Below are 26,265 nucleotides of genomic sequence, written 5' to 3'. Positions count from 1 at the left end.
GAGAAAGAGAGGAAGAGAGAAAGAGAGTGAGAGAGAGAGAGAGACTCTGAGACTGGCAATTTGTGTTGGACGGGGCGCATGCGCACGATAACAAGATTAGAAAATAAGATTTATCTCATAGATTGATAGATTCGATTACACGCAGCGTCCAGCGGCTGCGGCTCCGACTGCGACTGGGGCGGGCGTACGGCGGCGTGTAATTACAACAAAAGCAACAACATCGAACAAGAACAAGACGAGCTAAGCAACGAGTAGGAGATTGCAGAATGGGCGGTTGCGACTAGGGTATGACTCGATGGGAGTACAGATCGATTCTACAGATACCCTGTACTCGAAGTATAGTTAACTACTTAGAGAATGGGCAGCAACTAATATATAAAACATGAATAATAAAATAGTATAAAAGTATACCCAATCATCATCAACAGCAAACTATCTCAGAGAACTCAGGAACTATAAAAGCTAGACTTATGAAATTTAGAATGCAGTTACTTCTTCACAAAACTGAAACGATTTTTATTTAAAATTGTATATAGCACAATGAATTCTCATGCAAATCGGATAAGAATAAGAATTGGTATAACTTGTTAATACGATATCTTTTATATATGTATATATAGCACTTTATATTGTATGCGAATTCTCCTCTAAATAGAATAAAAAAAGAAATCAGAATTATAGGATATATATTGTTAATAGGATATCTTTAGGCTGCGCGCATTTTATGCTAGAGCAGTCTAGCTTGCGATCTCTGCCTCTGTCTCTCTCCCTCTTTGTGGCGTTTTAATGGACTTTTAACTGGTTTTTTTTTTTTTTTTTGTTGTTCGTGGCTGCGTCTGCGCAGCTGCTGCACCTGCAACAACTGCATAGATCGCAGCGAGTCCCGATTGAAGTCAGATCTAGCCGGGCGTTGCATATTTACTAATTTAATAATTCAAAAGCATTTAAATTCCTAATCATATCTGTGCAAAGCGGCCGGCCGGCTGGATAAGCTGGACTCTCGCCAAATGCAATGCTTGGGCGCAATTTGTGAAAATTTCTCACCATTTCATGCCGCTGGCCAAAGCTCCGTGTGCCCCATCTGCCGCAGCCTCCCGCCCCTCCCGCCTCTGATGGTTGACTGTGTGTTAGATTTCCACTTTACTGTCTATGCAATTTGTTGGCTAACTAGATGGCTATCTGCAGTCAGTTGTTGTTGTTCTTGTTGCTGCCGCTGCTGCTTCTGCTGGTGGTTGTGTTCCATGTGGCTTCTACACGTTCTTTGTGGCCCGCTGCGCTTTCATGTTCTTTTCATCTTTTGGTTGAGCTGCCTGCGTCTGCTTGCTCGGGCATCTTTTTGGACTATTACTACTGCATTTTATGCATCGGCTGGCGTTAGTGTTTTGCGTCTTATTAGACTCTAATTGCATTGCCAGTTATGGCCGCCTGGTCGGTCAACTGGGCATGCACCAATTGGAATTAACATGCAGCCTTTGAGCCAGCATTTTCTTTCGTATTAAGAACCAGCTCGAAAGGGTCGGCAAATGGACTTTCTGTTCAATTTCAGCTGATGTTTAAGGCGTTAATTTATCCGCTATTTGGCCTAGTTGCATATCTTATGAGTTAGTCTGAGCTGAGCTAGGTGAAGATAGTGCGAAAAAGAGAGAGGAGAAGAGAGTATGATTGCCTGGGATTGGAGCCTGGTTAGCTTCTGCTAATGTTTCATTTGTAATATAATCTTCACATAATAAAAAATAGACCAATCAGTAACTGCTTGTGAGTAGTTCTGAAAATCCAAAAATTGCATATTCTTTTTTAAAATATTAATTTAATAAACTTTTGTTTTTTATTTTAAAGGTCCCATCTGATTTCTCTTTTTAGGCCTGGATGTAGGTAGAAAAGGAAATAGAAAAGAGAGTGAACACTCTTGGTAAATTCTGAAATCCAATTTTATCAATTATTTTAAAATTTAGTTTTTTGTACGTTCAGAATTTTTCCGAATTTCTTACTAGGAATTTTTTTTTTTAAATCTACATGTTAGTTTTGGTGTTGCCATAAGTGTTAAGCCAGCAAGGTGGCAACACTCCAATTCATAACCTCACTTCTTTGAAGAGCTTGCAATATAATTGAGTTAAGCTCTGGGCTTGACGCACTTACATGCCCGTTGAGCATTTTTCGCTTATTCAGCCTATGAAAATTCTGCCCTCAAACTATTCTCCGCCAACAGGCGCCCCAGAGTCTGCAAAGAAGCCATTGAATATATATGCCAAGCCAATCTCTAAACTTGTGTAGGTGAGTTTGTGATTTGTTGCGTTTAGTTTGGGGGCAAACTTTTGTGACTGGCGTCATCAAAGCACTTACGCAATGCACTTCCAATAAGAAAGGGCGTTGCGAAAAGCGCACGTCACAAAATTCCAGTCAGCATATATTTTCTTTTGTCAATCGCCCCAACTGAAGGTCGTGTCGAACACGCGAACTCTGGCGTCACGTCTCATCCTGGGCCAGTTCTGCATTATTCAAGTGTTTGGGGCTCGACGACTTAACGGTGCCTGGTCGCCATTTTGTCGGGCGGCGCGACGTCATTGGGCGCCATTTTGCTTATGCAGAGCACGGCCTAAATTCAATTTGCTCTGCGCTTTTATTAGCTTTACTTGGGAAATGTTAGTTGCTGTCACTATTTTTAGTTGCATGAGCACGAAAATAACTTGAGGGAGCAGCAGGGAACGGGAGTTTGGCACTAAACAAGTTTATGAGCAGCCATCAAAGGATCTGGCGTGGGAGCTGGAAGTTCCTTTTTTTGTGGGTCCCCTTATTTATATTTAGCTTCATAAGAACAGCTACCATAAATGACGCAACTAGCTCGAACATTTAGGTTAGCTTGCAACTAAATTTAATCGAGATAAATTAGTTAGATAGGGTTGAAATAAATTTAGTCAATATAATAGAAATAATAAAGACAAAGTCATTTAGATAAATAAATGAAATATTAAAATAAACTATAATACAAGAAGGAAGTAAACAAAAATATTTAATGTTAGTTAATATAAGTATTACACGGTGAACCCCGCGAAAGTGGCTGATTTTGGGGATATAATGGATTTCTGCGAATGTATGTAAACTTTTTCGATCCCATGAAGTATATATAAGTACATATATTTTTGATCAGCATCAATAGGCGAGAGGATCTAGCCATCTGTCATCTGTCCGTCCGTCCGTCCGTATGTATGAACGCAAGGAACATTGTTTCTTCTGATTCACGCACAGTACGAATTTCTTTCCGATAGTCGATCTTTTAAGCAAATCTCATTTGAAGTGTATCTTCTAAAATAGTATATTCATATCAAGTATTTCTCAGCCACCCTCTCATCGTTGCGTGAACCAATTAACCTTACACCACATTTATTCTTGAACATTACCAAAATCCAAAAACCAGACCAAGTTTTTGAGCAAAGCTCCACACAGAGCATAATTGTTATGTTATTTGCCTATTAGGCAAATGTAGATCAAGTTTAGCTCTAACGTTGTAATTTACCCTACGCACAGCCGCAAATCGATAAAAATATATTGTATTAAAATACAAAAGATAAATGGCTGCTAAAAATACGTAACGAAAATACAATAAGTTCTTAACGCAAAACACACAAGTGAATGCCCCACCCAATTATCGAAATATTTCCAGCTTTGTTAAGCATTCATTCATTCATTCAACCAAAAAGTCGTATGTGCGTATGTGTGTGTGTGTGTTTGTGTGTGGAAACTTTTGTTGTGTGTTGGGCTGCCTACGGCGTAGGCGACGCGGCGTCTGCCAGACTCAGACACACAGATTGAGGTCGTCCTGGCGTCCCGGCCTTGTTGCCAAGTGGCTGCTTTTGCTTACAAAGAGTTTGGTAAACTGCAGACCCAACTCTTTATGGGGAAGGCCACATTTGGGTCGACCTTTTCGCAATGTTTCAATAAACTTTGATTGCTTGGCAATTATCTGGCTGCTGGCATCAACCATTTCAATTTGTCGCTGTATCCTTTGCATTCTGTGCGGTCCAAACGACCAGCCAGGATTTGTCTTCAATTACTGCAGCTTCTGCTCGGATTATGACGGCTACCCGCAGCAATTTGGCACAAAAGTTTTGCACATAAACCAAAAGTTTGTACTTAACCTTCTTTTTTTCTCCGCCTTGGGATAAGCTTTGCGACGCCTGATGTGGGTTACTAATTGAAAGATTGGCATAAGGCATTTGTATTATAGCTCATTCAAAGCAATTGAAGATTAATCGCTTGGTTAAGAGCCTGATTAGGATTATTATAATAGGCGGAATGTGCTGCGGGATTCGTGCTTTTAAATGTTTGACTGACAGACTTGCCATAAACTGAAGTCAAACTTTATGTATCCCAATTAACCCTAAGTATCTATAATACATAGAGAATTAGGGCATTTAGAATCTAAGTAAATAAATATTCTATAAAACCGAAAGTATGTGTATTTAAGATCATTAGGATTGGCTATGTAAATTTCACAATTCAAATTTAAATTAATGTTAGGAATATTATCAATAAAATGTATTATATTGAAAATGTCTAATAATGCTTTCCAAAAGGAACTTTATATTAAAAATTTTAATTAAAAATCTGATAGTATAGTTTGTATAGAAGCCGTATGTTACAATAGGCTGATCCGGCTTATTTTAATATATTAGCAAAAATAAATAGTTAAATCTTGTTTATATTATTGCTTGCATTAGGGAGGGGACAGTTCGTCAGTTCCTTAGACCTGTTTTGCATACCAGGCTAAGCAAATCTCCTTGCTCCTAATAACTAATATAAAATCCTCGAACCACATAAATTGTTGTTTGACAAAAGTCGAGTTAATCAAAGTCAAAGTTAAGAACCCTCGACTCCAAACATGTGTCAAATGCAGCAGGTAACAAATGAAAATGAATTCAATTGTGTAGAGAATTTATGAGCTTTAGGCCGAAATGAAAATGAGTTTTGCTTTTACAACCCTTCCAACTTTTGCAGGCTGAGTGAAATTTATGTGCAGCCTTGTTAAATTTTCACACTTGGCTGCGAAATGGAAAAGCGAAAATGCGCGCGAATTTTCCATTTGCACTTTAAGCCCAAAGTTCTCTGTGTGTAAATCCTTTGCGCGCAACAGCAGCAGCTGGTCTTAAATTCTTATGCGAAAATGGAAAATGGCTTTTGGCGGCGGCAATGAATTGCAATTTCCCTTTCTTTCGGTGCGCCAACTCTTAGGTTCCCTGCTGCCAGTCCTGCCAGTGCAGGATAATGGCGTGAAAATCTCACCAGCGCCGTGTACTCAGCACCGTGCCCTTCCCTTGTGGACTCAGAGGATTTAATGTAGTTTCAACAACTTTTTTGCTGCTCGGAACTGGCAGCACATGCAGTTGTTGCAAAAATGTTGCTGCATATTTATAGTCAAACATTTTGCTAAGTTTTTTTTCAGTTTATTTTTATTATGCTAAATGCGTCGCCATGAAATTTTAATCAAGTTTCTGCTTCCGTTGTTGTTGTTGTTTTTGTATTCAAATGGCAGACATGTCTGCCGCCTGGCATTTCCGCAACGCCAACATTTTTGGATCCTTGGGACATGGCCAGGAGTTAGGGTCTGGCTGGCTTCTGCCTTTGGCTAAACAACGTTTGGTATCCCATCTTGTGTGAAGGTGCTGCGAGTTCAACGAACTTTGTAAAATGATTGTGAGGGCGAAAGGCACATGTAAAATACTAAACAACAATTTGCAGCATGAAATGACCTGAGCTCAACTTAAACAAATGCAGACTAGAGAAAATATATCTTATGGTATGTTAGCATACATATATGCAAGCGGAAGATTATAGCACAAGATGAGAAAAATATATTAAAGATCATAAGAGTTGAAAAATTTATCATGTGAAATTAATGAAAAGGTATATTTTTTTTGCCACACTATTTCTAGTCAAGGTTCTAAGGCCTTAGAATCCTTTAATAATAATATATCCTTTGATTAACCTTAAATTAATTTGAATTCTTTTTTAATATAACGCTTTAATTCTATAACCATAATTGCTGCTTAAAACAACATTATTCAAATTTAATTTTTTGATTAAACTTTAAATTAAAGTAGTTCTTAACTTCATATGAGGTACACATTTTGCTATAAATAAATATATAAAAAAAAATATATATTAAAAAAATGTTGACTTTATTTAAAATAACAAGTCTCTGATGTTTTGTGTTTCTTAAATCAGTTTATTTTAATCATATCACAATGCAAGCTGTCAGTTGTGTCTATGGCATCCTGTGCATTAGTTTTGAAGAAGCCAGAAAGATAGAGAAAGCGAGACGGATAGGGTTTCAATAAACTATTCGTGCCACATGCGACACCTTTTCAATTTTAGCCCAACTGGCACAGATTTCATATGAATTATGACACTTATGAATACACAAATCGCATTCAACTATAATCCATTTATGCCATTCAAAAATCACACACACGCACAATAAGAGAGTATGTATAATATTTAGAAAATATCCTTTGTGCGTCTTCTTTTTGTGGCACATGTCACTGACAAATGAAAGCCAACTGCAGCACGTGATGCTGTGCCACAGAAAAGTAACTGGGAGACGTCATATCAATGTTGCCCCTTCTTATGACAGCTCTATAAATATTGCTAGTATTATCTGCTGTTAAATTCCCTGTGGGCTTCGTGTGTGGGTCAGGCGGCAACCTCTAGCCCCTGCTCATGCTTACTCTGCCCTTACGCGAACTGCGCCAAAGTCACGTGCGTCTGACAGCCGAAATTGACAGTGTCATTAGGTTCAGTACAACAGCAATTGCCAGGAATTGTCCTCTAATTGCCAGTCATTTCTTTTGGCAAACGAGACGCGCACTTGTCAACGGCCAAAACGTGTCCATTAACAAGTTCTACTTAAGCGATTGGGCACTATGGGAGAGGTTGGCTAAAAAAGTGGACAAGTCTCTGAGGATGGTATATTAATATTTTGTATGATAGATCAAATATAAGTTTGTATGATATGCAAAAACAATAATTAAGAAAATTAATGAAGTCAGTATGCGCAATAAATATTTAATTAAAACAAAAACTCTCCATGTCTAGTCATTATACTACTAAAAATTCTAAGGTCAAATTAGGCCCGTGCCAGAAATAAATAAACAAATGTCTAAGAAGGCAAAACCTCTCGAAATACACAAAAATAAGAAAAATGAAAATATACACAGTCCTTCCCCCTAATTCAGACGAGTCGCTCGTTGCGTGCGTTTCGTCTCAAGTGGTTTACACAATTTTCTTGATAAGGCAGCGAGACTTGCCACTAAATGTTTTTGGCGTCCGTTAGTGCAACAGCCAGCAGCGGCAGCGGCAGAGGCAGAGACAGCAACAAGAGCCAGAGGAGGAGCACATGATGTGCTCATGATTTCTCAGTCGATTGCCAGGTAATGCGTCTAAAATGAACTTCAAATGGCGCCTTAGATAAGACCTTTGCCTGTTGCGATAGATATATTTAAATATATTGTGTGTTCTCTGAGACTCAATTTGATATGTAAATTTAGTTCATTGATGATTTTTCGTTTCGTTGGAAAAATTCAAATTGACCCGCGGACTGAGAGTCGAGTGACTCATGCCTAGATCTGTGCCTGATTCACTGGAATTGCTGCGGCTGCAATTAGACGCAATAAGCTGCATGCATGAGGCACACACCCACACGCCCCCAAAATATATTGGATTATGTGCATGCCGACCCGTGCCAAGGCCACGTGGAAGCCTCAGCTGCTGCTGCTGCTGCTGCTGCTGAAATTACACAAAGGCTTCGCACAATAGGCCAAAACTGCAACTGCAACGCGGCTGCTGCGAGTGCGGGAAAGGTGAAAGTGTGGCAGAGCTCGAAAGCGGCAGCCAGCCAAGCGCAACGAAACCTTTCACAACGCCTACAAAATAGTTTGGCCCGAGCTCAGGTAGGCGCCTGGACAAGGACACGATTCTGGGCTCGAGCTGCTCGGGACACACCTTTCATTTGCGGCCAGCTCTCTGCCTTTCTCCGCCTTCCGCTCGGGTTGACAATAAATTATGAGCAAAAATGAAATTTTATGCATTTTACATGCTGAATTACGAGCTATTTGGCCGTGTGGCATGCGGCATGCGACATACGGTTGCATATGGGCCATGTGGCACATTCGCCATGCCCCATTTTGCAGCTAGTTTAAATTGATTTAAAGTTGCATTAGGCGCTACGTTTTGCGGTCAGGCTATAAATCAAAGTGTGTCTCCCTGCGTGTGTGTGTGTGTGTTTATTACGGCAAACTATGCAATTATTTTCACTTTTCACATTTTCCTTTTGGCAGTGAAAGCGGCTGCAGTTGCATACTTCCAGGCGACCCACCCCTGGCAATTTGATTTAGTGCCCCCCAAAGAAACTGACCTTGTGCCCGGAGACAGTTATTATACTCTTAATACCTCTTGAAAAAGCCATTAATTACTCGTTGGCGCGGATATTAAATGTAGTTTGTGGTGTTTATAGCATGTCCTCAACTGTCTCAAGAATAAGTAAATTTATTTAAATGCATAGGCTTTAGCTAGCTAAATAAACTTTAGTATCGGACAACTGCTATTTCAATTTAATAATAATTGATTAACGAAATGTTTTGAACTACACCTCAAACCGTTAGGGTCTTAACATTTTCTTAAATAAATAAATACAATTATTTGAAATACTCAATAACTTAATCCGATTGCCTAACAAAATCTGTTTTTTGATATTTAAGTTTGATTTCGATCGTAAGTTAACCATTTTTATTAACTTGTAGCACTTTGTTAATTGAAAATACTTGATAAGTAATTTCCCTGACTATTCTGAGAATATATACCCTAATGTGTTTACCTGAGCGACTTTTGTGTATTAGGAGTTTATCTCATACCTTTTACCTCCAATTTCCCACTCGAGGCACCTTTACTAGCTACACGCACCTGACACGCACACTCGCACACACGTGTTCTCATTAGTCTGGCCAAAAAAAAAAAAAACAACAATTTCGTATAATAGCCGAAATATATTTGTCCTCCAATTTTTACCCACGCTTAACAATTGGAATTATGATTTAGATGAATGTTTTGATACCGAGCAAATTCAATAAGCCGAACGCCGAAATAAATAATAAAACATTGACCGATTTATGAGCTAATGTTTGATTAATGTGTGTGTGTGTTTGTGTTTGTGCGTGGAAAAGTGTCCTTAACAAAGGCGGCGGTCAAAAAGGACAAACACTAGCAACACACACACAAAAATAAAGAATATAGAAAAAAGCCCAGCAAAGAGTATTCATTGATTGGACGCGGGACCTCACACAATGTTTGGACGCACTCTGATTTATCGCTAACCTAGCAGAGAAATTAGCTTAGGAATTTTGGGAATTTCGAAATTGGAATTTCTTATATTGATATCAGAGCTGGCCACACAGCAAGGCTGTTGGCTGCCCCTACAGGCTGCTAATTGAGCAGACCAAAAAATGAAGTGCTCAAAGGGATCCTGCACCTTGGACAGCTACTTAATGTATGCGCGGCTGAGTTCGCTTAGTTGCTCAGGTATTCCCTGCGCCTTTTCATCTTTGTATTTTTTTTAATTAAGTACAACAACGCAGCAAAATTGATTTCACATGGCCCGAACCGCGCACTGGCCAGGCTTAATGCTGCAGCTGTGGCAGCTATCGCCGAGAAAGATCTCTGAGAGATGCGCGCCGCCAGATAAGGCAATCGCTAGAAGTTAGAACCGGCGATCGGCCCTCTTCCCTCTCCCCAGTCACTTGTATCTCATATTTAATATAGTTTGTAAAATATTTATAATCGCTTATCGCTGGTAAAATATCTGCCGCAGGATTCGTATCGAGCTGCCAAGTCATTAGGCCACATTGGTAAATTTGTTAGGTTCGTTTGCAGGAAGGCGGCTTTTCAGACACGCGCGCGACTTGCTGGCGTTTTACGCGCGTTTTTTGAACTGTTTGCTTTTCTAGAGCAGAGCTGAGCTCGCTGCGAGCTCATAAAGCACACTTAGAACTATTTTTTGAACGTGGAAAATTGTTATTTCAAACTAAAAGCTCATTTAAGACATTATGCATAAATTATGTTGAACCCAACTCCCAGATGCCTATCAGGCCATGGCCATAAAAGCCTATAGCCTGAATTTCGAAGAGAACCCCAAAAGCTGAAAGACATTGATCAAAGCAATGATAATATAAATTCCAATTAAGTTATCGAGTGAGACATTCAACGGTAAACGGCACTGGCAATTACAATGGAATAAATTTTCCGTTTCTTGGTCGCCCAGTTTATCGGTGAGAAACTATCTAGTCTGATGTCTCTTCGAAGTCTCACAATGTCTCTATAACGTGCTGACCGTGCACATTCAAATTATGGCATATCGTTTGACCAGTCGAGTTGACATCTTTAGCCACATCCAGACAACCGTCAAGAACGAGCCCGGCCCGGCTGCTGGACGGCAGAACTCGCTTCGCTGTGGCCTAATGAAATTATTAAAAATGCATTTTAGTTAAGTTCACAAAAAAGATAAAAACAAAAAATGAATGGAAAAAAATGCATTATATGCATAAAAGGCAGCCCCAACAAACATAAATAACCTGAACTTGGCTGCAGTCCACAATTTCAGTTTCAGTCTCTGTTTCAGACTCCAGTCTCTGGGCAGGGCTTCTGGGCTGCCTTTGACAAAACTAATTATGCATTCATTTTGTTTGCCAACAATTAAGTGGCCCATGGGCGTGGCACATTTTTCATTTTGCTTATTAGTAGTCGGTGCCCCAGGATCGTGCAGGGATCCTGCCCTTGATTTATGATAGCCAACTTCTTGATTTAGCAACCAATAAGCACTGCATCGAAGCGCTAGCTGTGAGCCAATGATATGTAATGGTATTTGAAATGCGTTTAGCAGCTTCGTTAAGCAAATGGCGCTGTAAACTTCTATTTTATAATTTAAATATACAAACTTGGCCCGGGCAAGCAAGGGTTATACAAAGCGTACATATGTTTTATTATACTAAACACATGCCATAATAAATTTGCTTTATTTTATATTTCGAGCCATTCCACTGCAAATAAAAAAAAACCTTTTACTTATTTGAACCTTCCATGTGATTCTTATAAATCCATCTAGAGACTTTTATATGCAAAAGTTGTGCTGGCGATCAATCTTCCACTCCCACTTATATTTCTCTTCTATCTCTCTTCGTTCTATCTCTTCTCTGCATTCTCATATTTTACTTTATATTTTTCTCTTAGCCGCTTTCTTCTCCTTTCTTCTTTCAGTGGTGTGTGGAAATTAGTCCCAGTTACCCTCTTACTGATAGATGTTAATTAAATAACCATATGAATTCTTGGGTAAGTGCATATTTATCTATAAATTTATTTATCTGTAAATATCTGGATTTAAAATAGCATAAATTAAGCTTGTGACAAATAATAAATTTTAGAAACAAATATAATAAACAAAAATTTAACTAGCGCTCTTTCGCTTGTTGGTCCGATTCGTAGACAGCCAAGTCTTGCAGTCTCAAGTCGTCTAAGAACACTCGAATGCCTGCATTGCTGTTGATGTTGATATTTTTCATAGAAACTTTGATTAGCGCTTACGTCCCCTTGAAAATGTAATCCTCGTCTCAGTACTTTATCTTGAACCAAAAGAAAAACCACAGCTGCGTTGACCAAAAGTCAGTTAGTCAGGCCAAACTCTTTTATTTATAGAAATAAATAAATAAAAATTTCCATAAGAGCATATTTTTGGAGAGGTGCTGTGCTCCCAAACGGAGTCGACTTTTTAGGCACTCGCAACGAATTGACACTGAATAAATTAAAGAAAGCTGTAACAATCAAGTAAAAACTCTTTGAACAGTTGCCTTGCAAGAGCTGACCGCTGCTACCAAATAACAAAATAACTCATTGCAACGGCAAGAAGCCAGAGTCCAGAACTGGTTCGACAATCAAATGACCATTTATAACAGCAAAGACAGCAACAACAACAAATGGAAAACAGGCAACACGAGCGACAGATCCAGAGCAACCCACATGCTGCCAGTGCTCATTCATGCCACAAATGCCACAATTACTTTCTAAAAGAGCCCCGGAGACTAAATCCATCGGTGAACATTTGAATTTTGCACCAAATTAGGCGCCAATCACAGAGATCTCCAACGGGCCAAGCTAAAAGAATTTTCATGGGCGTTTTTCCAATTTCTGGCCGAGGTTCTGGGCAAGAATTTCCGCCAACCAGCAACGCTCACCGCTGAGTAATGTGAAAAACGCCTTATCCGGTGGTGGCAGCCGATACGCGGGAACTGTCAACGCTGTTGCTGGAGCCAGAGCCAGAGCCATAGCCATAGCCAGAGCCAGTGGCCACCCATGTTGCAGGCTGGTGGTGCTGGCACTTGCCACAGCCGCGTGCAGTTGACAAACGTTGACAGCGGCGACAATGTAGCCAGCGCTTGCCCCACAACGCTGCACGTTGCAAGCTGGCGGCTGCCGCTGCTCTTGCTGTTGCTGTTGCTATTGACATTGTTGCAAGTAGACACGACTTGGACAGACAACGAACTTGATTTCTTATTTGAATGTATTCATTTCAGCGGCAGCGCGTCGCCAGCGCCATCGATCGTGACAATCGCCAACGCAAGTGAAAAACTCTGCACTTCATGTGTCGCAACCAACTGGCGATCTGTGTGGTGGTGCCACTTGCCACTTGCCACTTGCTACTGCCTCACTATAGCCTATCAGAGGTGATTAAAATTGACGTTTGGCGATGTGATGACGCTTACATGATGCTGCCTGCCCCTGCCCCACACGCCCCTCAACACTTTCTTTGGCTAAACGTTTTCATCATTTTATGAATTGATCAATTTGTTGTTTTTGTTGCTCAGCTTGTGCCCTGTAAGCATCAGCCGCATCGTTTGCTTTGTTTGTTGTGGCCATTAGCGTCACTTGATCGAACCACTATCCCAGCATCCGAGAGCATTCAGCCAACTATCGTCTATTGGAGTCGTGCCCGGTCGGACTTAATTTATTTCAAATTGTTGCAACTGCAAATGAAGGCAGCTTCATTCCAACCATTCTCAACCAACCCAACACATACACCACTGTAAATGATTTACACAAGTAATTTATGCAGTTTACAAAACGTTTAAAATTAGTTCAAGTTTCCTGGCGAGCAAGGGCAGGCGGAATAGGTCATTTGATCAGATCAGGTTGGAACTTTGTAAATTGACAATTAAATCTAATTTGTGTAACCAAAAATTAACGCATCGAGTCAAGTTTCTCATTCTAATTTTAATTGACAGTTGTGTATTGAAGATCATTTCAACATCATTTTTATACGTTTTCTATTTCAATTTGATTTTGATATCCTCTCTCCTAATATCCACAATTTGAATAAGGAACACGAAAATCGCGTAGAGAGGCGTTGGTAAAAAATAACAGAGAGAGAGAATATAACAGAGAAATAAATACAAACAAAAAGACAATCACCTTAGTTCAAATATAGATACATATGTTCTAATATTGAAATAATCAAGTTCTCTTAAGTAGTTGCAGTACCTGATTTCATGAAAATCGCATAGAATAGCTATCTGCGCCTTAAACATGTCGAAGCAGTTTCTAAGGCAAATCAGCAACACTTTATTTTTGTTTTAAATAGGCATCATATAATATTGCACCATATAGCTTCTAAAGACTGCAAATTAATTAATTCATGAAAATTCCATGTAATATTTGAATTGGTAAATATTCCACAGCCAGGCAATGGGCCAGATGTGCTTTCGTTATGGTTTCCATAGATTAGGTCACGCTTAATCAAGGTTGCCAGGCTTCAGAGTGAGAGCCCAAATGCTCCGCCAGTTATATATCATTGACACACATTTGTCAACAAACACGCGATGCAATGTGGCGACCATTAATCAAAACGCGAGCCCTTGGCAAATGACAGTCGCAGATCCAAGCCCAGACACGGAGCCGAACAGTGCGGAGCTGAGCAACTTGACCAACTGGCCCAACTGTTAAAGCTGACCTGAGGCTGACTTTGTTGTTAATAAACAGTTCAAACAATTTGAACGGCAATTAGTGACCAGCTGCTAATTTAGGACAGAACAGACTTGTACCCACTATCTGTGCCGTGGAATGGCTGTGGAATGTGGCGACAGCCGACGACCACCAGGCGTTGCATCTGCCAATAAATATATACATATATATACACGTATATGTACATACAGACCTACTGCAAGGTTTCAAATCCAAAGTCAAGGCGCAGACTTAGCGCATGTTCTTGGCCAGGAAAACATGGAGACTTCCTCGACTTCCAGTGCGTGGCCAGGCCCCCTAAATATTTTGTACATTTTAATACACGTTCAGAAAGCGAAGGGAGAGCATATTGGTTTTGCTATAGATTTGAAATTTTGAATATGTACAGATATTGTCCACATTAGACTTAAAGTTAAAGCTAGCTGACGGCAAAATCCAAAAAAAGTCTTTCAATTTAGATCGACTTCCTTCTAAGATCGATCCAACTTTTCCTTAAACATGTCCAGCAACGCCTCCTTAAGCCGCTTTATACTATATTACATGATAGACTATCCAAATCCGGAATGAAGACTCAAGACGAGCTACTCCAAACCGGAATTTAAATGTATTATCGCAAAACAAATTTGTCGGGTAGCATGTTTTCAGTTCTCGTTGCTCTGTGAACGAGCATTGCGTAGTCAGTTATAGCCGATTGCAGGATTTTTGCTTGTTTGTATTAATTTACAACCACATTGACCGCAACAGGACTGCGTCTGGGTCGAGTCGTTTGTGCCACCCAGTTTTCAATTGAAAAACCGCAAGGCTGCAGGCGAGTAGCCGTCGCTGCCGTCGTCGTTGGCTTTGTCCTGGCTGCACCGGAAGCTACGGTCGTGTCCATGTCCTGTGCCTTGGCTTTTATTTAACATGACGCAACACAAAAATGTCCTGTCAACAATCTTTTGATCGCGTCTGCCACCTCAGGCACCTTTTATTTGTTGTTTTTTTTTTTTTTTTTTTTGTTAACTGCACTCTGCCGCTTTCACCTCGGCCCTGTGAATGCCCTTTTAGCCGCCGGCTAACCGACAACTGTGACGGGATTTACGATGACTTGCCACATTTTATTGTCGGCATTTTGCATGTCCAATTCTGTCTCATTTCACTATGCTTCAGCCACGCCCATCCGCCTTTGGCTTGCCGTTTGTGACGTCACCGTCAAGGTAATGTAAAGAAAATAAGAAATTTTAGAAAAATGTTGCGAAAATAAATAAGAATTTAGCCTTTAATAGAGCCTTTAGCCTTTAATTTATCATTTTCCATAATTTCAGTCATTTCAAATGAATGAATGTATAAAATGAAAGAAGCCTTCTTTTCAACCAAGTGTCGAAAGATTACAATAATTGATAATATTCATAAAAAAAATGCATTTCCTGCGAAATTTATAACACTTTCTGTCTTAACAGGAAATGTGGTTTATATTTTAATAACTTCCTTCGGAAATGTAGTCATATCCGATTATGCAAAGCTATAAAGAGCAAGTGGCTATCTGGCATTCCTTTTTGCCATTTAAGATTGATATGGTCAGTAAAAATGTCGTACAATCGTATATTTTTCACTGTGCAGGGAAGTGTCAATAACTTTCACGGAACAATCAATGAAATCACAATACGAAAATATTCCGTAATTTCAGTGCTGATATCAGTCAAATATCGCCGAGATATTAGTCGAAATGGCATTTCCTTAATTGAAAGATCCAACATGGAGGCAAGTAGGCAAGTAGAAACAAAAGTCGAACACAAATATTTGAGCATTCGCATAATCTTCTGTTGTCAACAACGCATTCCAGCCACATTTTTGTTTTTTGTTTTTATCAGGTGTGCGATTTGAGGTGTTGGTTTACACGGAATCGCTGCTATCGAGCGCTGATCTATTCGACAGGTTTCTTTAGTTCAATAATTGTATCTCAAGCATGGGGAATTGCATAAAATCTGATTGTTCGCAATGGGCAAAAAGCAAACTAAATGCTTAACGCCTCGCGATTGGGCCAGATATACAAACTGAACCGTGACCTACTACAAACCGGCGTACCAGTACACTAAACCCCCAAAAGCCTCACGTAATCGCAAATATCATATTTTTGAGGTACAGGGGACATTGAGTATTACCCGTATATGTGGCGCACATTCGGCGTATGGCGCAATTGGCCGAATGCGGCCCGTTTGTTACGAATTATAAACGGAATCAATGGGGCTTTATCAGCAAAGCTGCCGGCCATTTGGCCAACAGGCCCTGCGCCCTCATCTAAGCCCGGCGGCGGCAGGCACAAACAACCTCTAAAGTTTTTTTGACTAGTATCAATTACGTGACCGCAGGCTCAGTATTTCCCAAAAAAGAGGAAACTTATGCTGCATTTAAAATGTCTCAGGCATGACAGGAGGACAAATCATGTCAATTTTCTAAATCAGGCGTTTAAATTAAGGCCGCAGATTGGATTCTGCAGGAGGTTTTCTTTAGTTACCAGAAGATATGTTATATATACTATTCAAAATTCCTAGCCTTTTAGCTTTTACCTTAGCTTATTGGCGAACTTAATTTCCCTTGTGAACTAAGCCAAATTGGAAATTAACTTCTTAGGATGAAGCAGCTCTATATATCAGCTTAATAATCGAAGAGAAGTGGGATTCATTTTACATTCAGTAAGCGAGGAATGCGCTTACGCCCATTTGCCGGACTGAAATAAATAAGTAAGATCCTTAGTTCCAGGCAAGGGAAATGTAAGAAAATATATTTAATATACTAAAATTCAGAAAGCCGCAACAATATGTCACACAATAAAAAACTATTAAAAAACTGTATAGGTGTGAGTAGAATTATACAGATATTTTCTCGACTTCTCCTGGAATTTTTAATTCGAAAAAATCACCGAGGAAAATAAATATTTTCTTGTTTAAAAGTATATAGTTTCAAAAATGATAATATAAATTGTGTCTAAAATAAAAAATAAAAAAAAAATAAAAAATAAGGTAAAAAATGCAAGCTAAACTCTGAAAAATAGCAACAAAAATGTGCTATATTCTGCAGAACCTACTGTTCCCAATATTGCTTTAGCCCAGACCTAAATACCGCAGCCTTCAGTCATTTTAAACAGCTATCAGAAGCCAGTGGTAGGCTAAAGTTGCCAGGCGGCAATGACGTTTATTGCACTTCTATTTAGCACGTTTTGTACGCCTGACTCTTGGCAAGGTTTTTGGCCATAAATGGTCAATTGATATCATAGCCGATACATAAAAAGCCGTTAAAGTCACGCGATTGCCAACGTTGGCCACCAAAACACAACGATTGTAGACCACAAATTAATGGTGGTCTTGAAAGCCAAGAATCAGCATGATATCATTTAAGTTAGAGTACTTTCTACTTATGTAGATGGCGTGATGATTTTTATGATACCTTTTGCTCTAAATTTGTGCAATTTCGTCAATTGGCGCCGGAATTTCGAACCAAAACAAGCTAAGACCTTAAGCCCCCCCGATAATTGTCGACCACAGGTGCAGAGCAAAGGTCCACAAGTTTTCCATCGCGTTTGCTCTCAAAATACTTTCGCAATTACTCATCGATTCAAGCGATTCATCGAACTGTCCACTTTCCAGAACTGAGAAGTTCTTATCAGCGGCTATTTGGCTTGCGCCTGACCACCGGCCATGACATCACTTTCTATGACCCAGCCGATATCGGCTATCGATAAGACGCAATTTGCCTATCGTAAATACCAATGGCTGACTATCACAACAACCAATGCTTATTTGGATTATATGACGCGCCATAACAAATTTTTTGGGGGGGCCTGCTAGGCTGATTAACGAGCACTGCGTAATTTGCAGCTGCGAATTAGTTAATCGCAGTCTTAGAAATCGTGGCATCCACCCCTCGCTCTCTCAAATATCATAGCCATTTGATAAACAGAGTGTTAATGCTTTTAATACGACCAAGGCTTATCGCAAACCAAATTTGTTAACTTGATTTGTTTTTGTAGTACTAGGTCAAGGTTATATCGTGACATTTTTATCGATAACATTCATCAAAAACACTTGTCAACATTACTCAACACTTTTTTTTGTGCTCTTTAGTTCAGAACAGCAGCAGCTGACACTTGTTGATCCATCACCTTCAAGCAAGTCAGCCCAAGTCAAATTCTTGTCTACAAATTGTATCGTTATTTGAATCGATAATGTATTGATCGTTCGATTTGTTGACTTTCCTAATCCAGTTGGAATTCAGTTGATAAGCTTTCTTCAAATCGCACGCAATACTTCCGCAATTGCGCATTGGCATCTATTTAATCGAACATTCCAATTGGCCATGACCATAACCATTGAATTCTGAGAATTTTAATAATAATTCTAAGCATGATACGCATTCAGGAAATAGCTGAGCTCGATTTAAGGGTGGACAGAAGTACTTTTTTATTTTTGTATGTACTTATAAAAATACCTGCACTATCTGATCTGATTTGCAGACATTTTTTCTATTTTATGGCATTACTGAGCTTCCAGGAAATCGGCATTACCTTTAACAATAGCCAATAATTTGGACCATATAACTCAAGTGGAAACCAGTTTTAACCGGTTACTTTCTTATCAAATCTGCAACAATAACGAGTATCGTTAGACTACATTTGATAGAATAATAAGGTGTGTGAAATGGAGTGTGGCCAATAGATGATGACATAAAAGCTGTTAGAATTCGGTTGCATAATGTAATGGATGACAATAGAACAAGTAAGAATGCTCTACCGGGGAGTACCCGAAAAGGAGGTACCCTGAACCCGTTCTAAGACATACATTCTAATTAAAAAAAACCCACACACACATTTCTTTCTTAAGTGCAACACAATATGGAAGATGCTTTCATGCTTTGTTCTTTATAGTCTGATCTTTCTGATATTTTGAGAACACACATATGCAATTCTCATTTGTGTAAATACCAATCTCCAAGGCTCAACAAATGCAATTTTTATTCAAATTTTAGGGTAACATCGTAAATTACGTATCTACAGCTCTTTTAATCTTTGAGCCTTGATAACAAAATCGAATGTTAAATCGATCTTTATCGATTTCGTTTAAGCGTCTTAAGTTATCAATTAGTATTAAAGCACCTGCATTCATAATCTCTAGCTCTTAAAGTCTCTGAGACTGAATGCAGGGTATTTAAAAAATATGCATACCTCTACAGTTTAACAGGCACTTGTTATTTTATTGATCGCACTCAAGAATATGAGACAACATTTTCTTGCATTTGCCTAATGCCCAACCATATTCCTAGAGAGGCGCGTTCCGTCTGTTATGGTAGTATATTACGATTTTCCTCTTGCATCAGGCCATGTTATCAATCCGTAGCCTATCAGCAAATGCCGCTTTATGAGGCCGGGTATTAATCGGGCAACAAACGCTTGGAACACACCCATCAAATCAATCAGGCTCCAAATTTGGGCTATTTAGCAGCGACCTTGTGTCGGTTCTCGGCACTCGCCACTCGGCACTCGGCACTCGGCGCTAAAGTAATTACCCATAATTAGAGCAATTATATTGAGATACGCGTAGATCATGCTGTCAACAGGCCTGTCAGAGACGGATACCATGTCAGAGTTAGAGTCACAGTCGCAGTCGCAGTCGGAGGGGGCGATTGATGATTGACATGGCAAAGCGGAAGTGACAGGCAGCTGTTAATTGGCCAAGTCTATAAAAATTGTAGTCAATGAATTGCGCTTTGCGACCGTTTTCCGGGACCGTATAAATCACTCGAGAGCAAAATCACAAAAGGGCTTTGATATTGACCGCAATATAGAGCGCAGGCCAAAAAGAAGAAGAATGCATCTATGCGTTTGTGTATCTCTAAGATTGCGTATCTGCAGAAAAGGGAATTCGCTCTGGCACACGACGAACGGACGCATCGCCGCAAGGACATCAATGGAATTAATGTTGTAAGGGGCATTTATTTGTTGCAAGTTAAAATTACATAGCTATTAGGCCAGCCGAATATCAGCTATTGCATGCCCCTCCCTGTCTACCCCTTGCCGCAGCAGTTGCCCTCATATTTACCTGGAAAATTATTATGTTGCAGCAGTGACTGTTGCAAATGCGGCCTCAATTATGCACGGACCGGGCACATAAATTGTCAATTCGTTGCCTCTTGTTCTTGTTCTTAGTCTTCTTCTAGCCCACTCCTACCTGGTGTTGCATGTGGCTAACTGTGCCACACCGGGCTGCGCAGCGTCCGTTTCGGCTTGCCACACGCTGCGCCCTGCACTCGTTTTTCGCAACAGTTTTTAATTTTTTTTTATCGCTTGCCCGTTGCACGGACATGGGGCATGGCAATGTGGCACTGACTGACTACTGCGTCATTGTTAGCGATAAGCTTGTCCCTTCAGTTTTTTCTCTCGTTCTTTTTTAAGAAGTGTTTTATCTGGCACTTGGTTCTTTACTTGTAATTGGCCACGCTGATAACCGTTTACGGGTTAGTCTTAGCCCTAGTCCTCAGTTCTCAGTGTTTGGGTGGGCGTTCGTTGATAGACTTCCACGTATTATTTAATTTGCTGCATGTCCTCGAGAAGTCTAAGGAGCAGTTACTTATAGAAAGTAGATCAGCATACTGAGTCTTTGAATAAGGCGATTTTTTTATAAATTATCCTGATTTTTAACAAGAAACTCAATCGATTTTGAATTTTGTTTTGAATGTGACTTTCATGTTGTTAGCAATTATCGAATCCTTCGGCTATGTATTTAAGTGAAATTGGGTGTATATGTACATATTTTCTTTAACTAACACAATTTTAAGATTGGAGTAAACTATGGAAGTAAAATTGTAGTTGGAAAAATGCTACATATATTTTACTTTGTTTCATAAAAGATATATGTGTTGATATATTTTGTGAGGTAGAATCGTATATATTATTTGGCTATAGTTTTGAAAAATGGTTTTGAAATGTTTGTTTTACAAAGTGGACAATTGTAGAATGAATGTGTGTAATTTTAAATCATAAACTAGTTTAATAATATATAAAAATCATGTTAAGTCAATTGAGGTATTCATCATTATATAAAATAAATAAACAGTCCCTGTTTAAACTTGATATTTTCATCAGGGAAATTTCTTAAAAATAGTCCCTAGTTTTTTTTATAAATGAAATATACATAATAATGTTTGAATTAACGGGCACATATAAGACAACATTATATACGTCATATATGTATATATATATATATACGTATTTATATATATATATATATATATATATATATATATATATATCCAACAAACTGACACACTTGATACCTAGCTGCATTAGACATATTCTTTCAGTAGTTAACATATATTTATTTTAACGATTTTTTTATATTTTCCTGAACAAAAAGAAACTGAATTACAAGTTGTTTGGGGTTCGTTTAAGTAGCTTTAAATGCTTTTTCAACTTCAACTATTTTGTCTACATGATGAACTTCCTTTTTGGAGTCAGTTTCAACCCACAAATTTTAACTTAACTTTCTGTCTATTAACTTAACGCCAATAAACGCTCATTAGAAACGTCACTTGGGTCCGTGTAAAGTCTGTATCATTAAAATCATGTTAAGACACAAAAGCCCATAAGCCGACACGCCACAAACAACTGCAACAGCTAGTTGCGACACATGCAACAGCAACAGAAATGCATTTGGTAAATTTACATATTTAAGTAGCAGACGAGGCAAATTCCTTCTTTATGATGGTTGTCAACGAACCTTAACTACTTTCTAACTGGACCGAAAAACGAACTTCGAACTGGAACCGAGAGAGAACCCAGCAGTGGGTCGTGGGTGAGCTCAACTGGCTGAAAAACCAACTGACTGACTGACTAACTGACTAACCGACTGTTCACAGATCATCATGAAAATGCAGTTATGTTAATTTTTGTATATTTTCCGGAGGCCCGTTCATTATAATTTATGGCCACATATCTCAGACACTTTATGGCAGAAAATATTCACATGACGTTGACTGAGTGACTGCTTACTGGACCCACTACCAAATCCAAAATTCCCAGTTTCCCGGCTAACTGACCAACTGACTGACTAACTTGCTGGGCAACTGACGGGCGAAACAAATTTGTTTCTCTTTGACATTCTGAGCATTTCCGCAGCCGGCTCCAATTGTGGACTAGGACAATCGCTTTAACAATTCTTTTATTTATATCTATCTATAAATTGAGAAAAATAATCATTGTTGGCAACTTGGCTGCTTTTACGCATTTCCATTGTTCAGCCAAAGTTGTTTTTGGCTTATATGAAATTATTTTTGTACATGTATTTATTTAAAAATATTCTTTGCCCATTCAAATGTGCCCCTGACATTATACATAGATGTCGATTGACTGCCATGAAGTCATCAGCGTCAACAGCGGCGTCATCCACATCAATTTGATATGTGCCCAGTGTTAGGCCCCAATCTCGAATGATTCGAACTCGATACCCGGCAACATGCTTGTCGCAGTCGGACCGCGGACTTGTCGGAGCATTGTCGCCTATTCACTGGGGCGGCATACAATAAACGGGCCAACGTTCGAATCTGAGATCTGAGACAGACGGACGAATTGAGTTCTGTGTACGGCTCTAGGCGACTGTGGGCTATTGTCTAGAGGCGTCAATAGAATAGAAGCTTGACACCTGTGGCGCCTCGCATGTGGAAGCATATTGTTAGTGTCGCTTCTCGAGTTATGGGAACCGATCAGGGGAACACATCAGTTTAAGGTCGCACGAAAAATGCATAATAATTTTCATATATATTTGAATTTGATTTAAATTTCACAGTAGGACAATTTCTAATATGAAAATATAAATTTTCATAATTAAATAAAACAAATACAATATATTGTTTGTAATAGTAAAATAAAAACTGCATTAAATTTAATTGTAATACAGATTTATCTATTTAACTGCCATTTAAAAATCACATTCTAATTAAGTTTTTAAAGTGGAGCATTTTAGAATATATTTCTAATTTGCTTAAGATACGTGTGAAAAACCCAACCCATAAGTAATTACGTAATAAATTTTAAAAGTGTTGCCACATCTCATGATAATTTACTAGAATAAAACTAGTTGAGAATTTTTTAATTTAATTTTGATATGTTTATGACATGTGTTCAGGACCCACAGCAGTAATTGCGTGTTATAAATTTTAGAAGCTATTTCATATCTGCAAGCTATTTCTATTGTGTAAAATTCCATTTGCATTAATTTCTTATCAACTCAATCAATTTTAATTTGTACATTTTATTGGCACATGCTAAACGAACTGGATTTTGGTATTGTATTTGCCCAGCCAGACGTTCATAATTCAAGTGATTTTTTTTTTTAATTTGTTATGATTTTTGAAACATTTTGTGTGGTCTGAACTTGTATGTTAATGCCTAACAAGTTGACGCGTCCAAAAAGTGAGGGAGAAAAAGATAGACAGAGTGAGAGAGAGAGAGGGGGGTAGATCTGTCTAACGATTAACCATGTAGCGCATAATTCAAACGGAAAGCTTTTTACTTTATCGTATGCTGGGAAAATAAATCAAAAATGCCTTCGGATCGAGCGTTAAATCCAACCCGACCCAATCAAAAACGCATCAAAATCGAAAAGGCCGCCAAATAAACAACAACAATTTGTCAATGTGGCAACAACAATCAACGCCATTTAATTAGATGCCATTGATTAGGAGGAGCTCAGCCCACAGACAAACGGACCCATCTGCCCCTCATGTATATTTCTCTGGGTCTTTCGCCCCTTTCAAGAAACCACTTGGAAACTTGTCGAGCTTGACAAATTTGACAGGCTTGATTGAAAATGAAAAGCGCCCAGCGGTGAATAATGTTCGACAATAGAAAGGCCGCAGTGTATCCAAAAAGAAGATGAAACAGAAGAAGAAAATGAAAAAAAAAAGAATCTTCAGAGCTGTGAGCTCGATGCGGATCGTATAAAGAGCAAAGCTCTTCAGTTCGTAGGTTTTTTAATACCCTTGCGGGGGTATTATAAATTTGTCATCGAATGTGTTAGGTTTAGAAAGACACATCTCTGAAAATAATACAACATATATGTTCTTGATCAATATCAATAGCCATTTGTATACATATGACCTTGTCTATCGGATCGTATTCATGTACTTTTTTTTTACAAATTAAACTTTTTTTCAGGATGTCTGCACCAATGGCGATGTGTATGCGCTTCCCAAATTTTCTTTACAAAAGCGCAAAATCTGATTAAAATCAGAATACCATATTATTAAGCTTAATACTTAGGAAGAGTAACACGTTTTTGAAGGTGAATCTTTAATTAAATAATTTCAAGAAATCTAGATCACAATCGAGCCTTACTCTCTTCCAAACACATTCCTAAGGGCATTGAAACTTCGACGTTTTTTCATTTCATTTTCTTTTCTTTTTTGTTTTGAAGTTCCCAAAAGACGACAAAGGCAACTGTCAAGTGCCCTGGCACTTTCCAAAAACTAAAGAAAAGTGAATAGCCAAAAATCTCGCTGGTTTTTCTCAGAGAGCGTTCGCTTCGGCTGAGGTGAGAATTTATGTAGATTTTTGACTGCATCGTCGCGTCCCGCCTCGCGCGGCTATTTGTCAACATTGTTTAGTCTTTAGTCGCTGAGCGATTGACAGGCCGACTAACTAGCCAACTGGCCAACTTGGCTGCCGTTTTTCGGCTTACAACTTCCAGCTTGGCTTTTTGCTGTTTTACACAACTTTCAGAGGGGTTGTGTGTGCGGGGAGGAGCAAGGGGCGCGGCGCTGACACCGATACAAGCAGTGGCCGCTGCGGCTGCTGCTGCTGCTCTCTGGAGCGCCTAATGATATTGTGTGAATATTTTTGTGGCTGCCACGTAAACAACCCGCTTAGTTGTTGGCCATTGCAGCATAGTTTTTTTTAATTGTGTGTGCGTGTGTTTGTTTTTTTTTTTCGCCAGGTGTTGGCAGATATTTGAAATATTTTCAACCAATATCGGCTTATGGCCGTAGCAATAGGTGTTGGCTGCTGCAGCAGTTAAATGTTATTCAGCTGCTTGTCTTACACATTTTTTATGCTCTAACAAAAACTAGAAGGACTTCTTGAGTGGGACACGCAGTGGGGCAAGCTGAGTCGTGTTATGCATACAATTATAAAGTTGAAGAACTTGCGGAAGCTAAGCCACACCTGATTGTTTTTTTTTTTGTTTTTTTTTTTGTTTTCTATCAAAAGGGGTTTGGTAAATTTATATTATATTTACATTTTATTAGTCTTTTAAAAGGGACTTCGCCGACTTAGTACTTATCTATGTTTTGCACTAATTCATTTAATTATAATGCTAAATAAATCAGGAAAAATAATTAACTACAAAAATTTGTAAATTTTCAAAAGTAGTTTTATTTATTATGTCAATACCATAATATTTTATACACCACCATAATTTATATTCTTATTATTAAAATATACTCTCTAATAGTTAACATAACATTTATAATAAATAATGTTATTAGTAATATATTATATTTATTGTAAACGTTTTATAATTGTATTATTGTATGACTATTGCCATTATTAATTGTAACTATTATTGTTATCGTTTTAATACATTTTATTATTATTATTAATACTATTATTGATAATATAATTATTATTATTATTCTTATTAATACCATTAACATATTTATTATTATTGTCATTATCATCATCATCATTATCCTTATCATTATCATTATCTTTATCATTATTTTCATAATTATTATTATCAATATTATAATATGTAGCCCAAATATTATTGGTGCGACCCATTTTGAAAGGTGTTAAAATCGTTATTGCAAAACGAAAAACTGCATGTTGAGTACCCATTGCGGGAAGTGCAAGAGTTGAGCCGTTGTTGACGAGGCAACACTCACAGTTGTTGGGATTGTTTGAACAAGGCAGTTAGTAGTTGTAGTAGGTACGCGCCACTCGAGAGGCAAGGTGCAAGAAATCCGCTAAAGGAACAACAGCTACAACGGAAAGGTTAACCTGCGGTTAATTATTGATGAGTAGTCGGTACAACGAATAGGGTCGGAGACGCTGATGAAGTCCCAGTTTGTAGTTGCTAAATGAGCTCTGCGCAGCGGCAAGCGAGGAGGTAGGAGCTATGCTTGACCCTGGCAAACACCCGCACAACATGCTGCTGTTGTTGTTTTTCTTTTTGTTGTTGTTGTTGC

The 26,265-nt window shown here is 38.8% G+C and overlaps 1 long non-coding RNA gene across 1 annotated transcript in view; it reads left to right on the top strand.

Annotated features, from left to right (window-relative positions):
* Nucleotides 1–26,265, top strand: part of LOC116651246 (uncharacterized) — a 108,094-nt gene that overhangs the window by 55,117 nt on the left and 26,712 nt on the right. The window contains exon 3 of the long non-coding RNA XR_004304236.2: nt 11,299–11,370. This is a non-coding gene — a long non-coding RNA (uncharacterized lncRNA). The remainder of the gene's footprint in view (nt 1–11,298; nt 11,371–26,265) is intronic.

Source organism: Drosophila virilis, chromosome 5 (assembly GCF_030788295.1).
Source record: "Drosophila virilis strain 15010-1051.87 chromosome 5, Dvir_AGI_RSII-ME, whole genome shotgun sequence".
In the NCBI taxonomy this organism is placed as follows: domain Eukaryota; kingdom Metazoa; phylum Arthropoda; class Insecta; order Diptera; family Drosophilidae; genus Drosophila; species Drosophila virilis.
Note: the sequence above shows the minus strand (reverse complement) of the source record. Positions and strands in the feature narration are given on the sequence as shown.